General features: G+C 35.6%; 1 pseudogene across 1 annotated transcript; it reads right to left on the bottom strand.

The window, feature by feature from the left end:
* Positions 1 to 2132: 2132 nt before the first annotated feature.
* LOC309813777 (glycine cleavage system H protein, mitochondrial-like) lies at positions 2133 to 2653 on the bottom strand (annotated as a pseudogene). Its single transcript has one exon. The product of its transcript is annotated as a glycine cleavage system H protein, mitochondrial-like (transcript).
* Between the last annotated feature and the right edge of the window lie 1526 nt (positions 2654 to 4179).

The following is a 4179-nucleotide window of genomic DNA, read 5'->3' as shown; positions in this document are numbered from 1 at the left end:
GATGAGGGATGTGGAATTGCCAAGGAGTCTGAATTTGAATCTAAGAGGAGGATTTTAATCAAGAAACTGATTGGTTCAACTTGTTTTAAGATTATTCGCTCTGATTCAGCTAAATACAGATAATTTGTAAAGCCATGATCACAAGGGAATAATATAGATAAAGAAAAATTAAAAAACCAAAACTATGGCTTAACCTAATATTTAAAGTCATAACAGACAGATTTAAGAAAGGTAATTGTCGAGGAAGTGCCACCAATCCAAGGAGATCAAGAAACTACTTTGTGGAATCCAAGAGTGGGAAGCATTTCAAGAAGAGAGTGGCCACCTGTACTGAGAGACTGAATAATATGAGGGCAACAGGAAGGCAGCTGATGGGGTTGAAAGCACATTTGAACAAGAAGAGATTTGATAGAGAGGAGTGGAACCTAACGTTATTATGAGAAACTGGGTGCCCATGGGTGCAGAGTGGTAAGACTACGTTTGCTGAAGACAGATTTCCTCTATTCCACACACCAGGGCCTTAGAACAGGTAAAAAGCATTTCCTGTTCTAATAGTTAGCTTTATTCTTTAGCATTTTTTTCATTATACTTCAATGATTTTATGACTCCATAATTAATTTGGCAGCCTAATTCTTAAAAAAAAAAAAAAAAAAGATTTCCAGTAGTGTTTACCTACTGAGTGATATCTTAGCCAATTATAAGTGTTTCTCCTCTAATCTCTCTGCCTCCACAATCACCTTCCTGGAAGCTTTTAACTTTCACTTTACTTTACAAAAACATGAAAGGTGAGGAACAATGACAGAATTATAAAATATATATTTTTTGGGGGGGCGTCACACCTTTTATTGAAATGTATGTCATGCAATCCATCTGGAGAATTATAATATTAGTAATTTTGAAATTTCATCATCAGTTACACTAGTATATTCTTTGGTGGGAGAGTTATGTTAAATCTTGGAGAGAATTCCCAGTTACCATTTAATATCTACTGATGCCAAAATTGAGCTCAAAAATCATGTTATATATGATTACATCTCAATATATAGTTTGATACTGTAAATATTATAACTTCAAATTTTTCTCTTATGAGAAAACAAGGAAGTAATGTTTTTTTGGTTTGTTTTTCATTCTCCAGCTGCTCTGCGGCACGTGGGATCTTCCCGGACCGGGGCACGAACCCATGTCCCCTACACTGGCAGGCGGACTCTCAACCACTGCGCCACCAGGGAAGCCCCTGTTTTTCATTCTTAAAAATTCCTAAGGAAGATAAAATACAAAAAAAAAAATCCTTTTGGTTTTTAACATAAAAAAGGTAAGTTTCCTCAAAAATTTTCACAAATTTTCAATGTTTGTACAACATCTTGAATACAGAACAAGTGACAAGAAAGATCACCTGTTTAATGGATATATGTATCAGCATCTATGTACATGATAAAAGCAAACTATCAAAGCTTTAGAAACACTAATCAACGGGCTTCCCTGGTGGCACAGTGGTTGAGAGTCTGCCTGCCAATGCAGGGCACACGGGTTCGTGCCCCAGTCCGGGAAGATCCCACATGCCATGGAGCGGCTGGGCCCGTGAGCCATGGCCGCTGAGCCTGTGCATCTAGAGCCTGTGCTCCACAATAGGAGAGGCCACAACAGTGAGAGGCCCGTGTACCGCAAAATAAATAAATAAATAAATAAATAAAAAGAAACACTAATCAAGACAAAATTACCTTAGAATTTTATCAAACATCACATGTGTGTTGTTTATTTTAAATTTAAAATATTATATGATAAATTTAGTTATCCTTCACAGCAGCCAATATTATTTATAATTTTAAAAATCTATATAAAATGTAAATTTGAGCTAGGGATTCTAAAAAAATATTTGTTGTTTAAAAAGTTATCAGAAACTATACAATGATCATTTTCCTTTCTCCAGGTTGGCACAGAATGGATAACAAAAATTTAACTTATAGGCCAAAGAACATAATTTAAGGCGTTCAGAGATTCAAGTTAACTTGCATAATTGTATGTGTTTATTGTAGTGACTATTTTAAGGATTTAATTCATTTGGTAGTTTGAAAATAGTTTTTTGTTTGTTTGTTTGTTTTTGTTTTAAACTAGTTTATTTAGGGGCTCCATTTTTACTCCTCAATAGATTTTATGTATTTCTCATATGCTTCTTCACTCATTAGTTCATCTAGTTCTGAAGGGTTATTGAGTGTCATCTTGATCAGCCAACCATCTTCATAACAATATTTGTTGACAAGTCCTGGATTTTCTGCTAGAGCTTCATTAATTTCAGTTACTTCTCCTGATAGAGGAGAATAGAGTTCACTAGCAGCTTTCACACTTTGCAAAGCACCAAATTCCTCTTGTTTGTTCAATTTTGTCCCAACTTCAGGCAGACTATAGTAAACAACATCTCCCAAAGCTTCCTGTGCAAAATTGCTGATTCCCACTGTTCCAACACCATTTTCTGTTGTTACCCATTCATGTTTGTCTGTGAATTTATGACCCGACAGCAGAATGGGGCCGGTGTGCAGCACCCAGATGGCGCCCGCCTGCAGTCCCAGGACTGAGTCGGGCAGGGCGCACTGGGTGCAGATATGGCACGCAGGTTGCAGACCGCAGCCCGCACGCTCTGTGCCACTCGCAGTGCCATGTTCGCAGGGGTGCAGAGGGTCTCTACGCAGCATCTAGAGCTGAAAATAGTTTTTAAAGATAAATTAGCAGTTGACATAATGACTACTTAGGGTAAATAATACCAATATATTATTAATTCTAAAAATGACAAAAATGACCAAGTTTAATAATAAATGTACGAATATAGGTTTTTCATGCTGTTATACTTGGAGGGGGGTAATTTTATGTTATTTTTCCTGGTGTTCAGCCATTGTTCTACTTATTCTTGAGTGTTTTCCCTTATTTCATAATTAAAAATCTGTACTGCTATAGAAGCCTACTGTGCTCACCCTTCTGATAGGTTCTTTTAGTAGCAAACATTCAAATCTTTGTGAAAAGTATCTAATACATTTATATTTTGAAGTCCTTAAAATATTTTACTCATTTTCATTACTAATTACTATTATGCTATGGCTGCCTCAAAAGATTAAGAATGGATAAGTCAATAAGCATCACTAATATAGTAAATATAGTCTTTGTAGTAAATAAAACTATGTTAATGATGAAAATAAATCTGAAATAAAATAATTAACAAAAATACACCATCAGAAATTAATGTATAGAACTTAAAACATGTGTGGCTCATTTTTTTTTTTTTTTTTTTTTGCGGTACGCGGTCCTCTCACTGTTGTGGCCTCTCCCGTTGCGGAGCACAGGCTCCAGACGTGCAGGCTCAGCGGCCATGGCTCACGAACCCATGTCCCCTGCATTGGCAGGCAGACTCTCAACCACTGCGCCACCAGGAAAGCCCCCATGTGTGGCTCATTTAACTCAGTTCATAAATATATTTTTAAAACACATCTCAAATAATGGCTAACAAATAATGGCTAATAATGGTAATTCTTTTTAACAAAATTATAAATGTTTAAATATATACATATTATCCAAAAGATTTTAGCCTATTTGTATCAAAGCAGTGATCAAATGCTTACTTCAGTTAAATGCTTTAGTAAATACATATCTTCCACCCTGAATTTAAAAGATGAAGAACTAAATGTGATTTGTGAATTAAATTAATGTAATATTTGTTATTTATCCCCAAAAGATTACCTAGTAAATTCTTTGCATCCTGTCTGCTTTTATAAATCATTTCTGAACCTTACTGAATATCATCTCCTTACCTACTACTCACTTGAATACTTTTGGTCTCTGCAAACATGATGGTAGACACATATCTGTGGTACCAGTGGTACTGCCAACGGCTCTTATCTCCTCCATTTGGAAATCATCACACAGGAAGTTAGTGAAACAATTATGTATTATTAACTATTTTATGTAGATCTTCCTCAGGCTACTTTCAAGGACACTGATTTTCATTTGTAGAAACTTTTCTTTGAGGTTGAAAATGATTGTTTCAATCTTTAGGCATCTATATATGGAGCACAAACTACTGTTTCCCGTGTTGATGTCCAAAGTATTGCCAACTCAAGAGACTTTTTTTATTAGTTTCTGCTTTATAACAAAGTGAATCAGTCATACATATACATCTGTTCCCATATCCCTTCC

This window comes from Mesoplodon mirus (assembly GCF_964341445.2).
Source record: "Mesoplodon mirus genome assembly, chromosome: 12".
Lineage (NCBI taxonomy): Eukaryota > Metazoa > Chordata > Mammalia > Artiodactyla > Ziphiidae > Mesoplodon > Mesoplodon mirus.
This window is presented reverse-complemented; position numbering and strand designations above follow the sequence as displayed.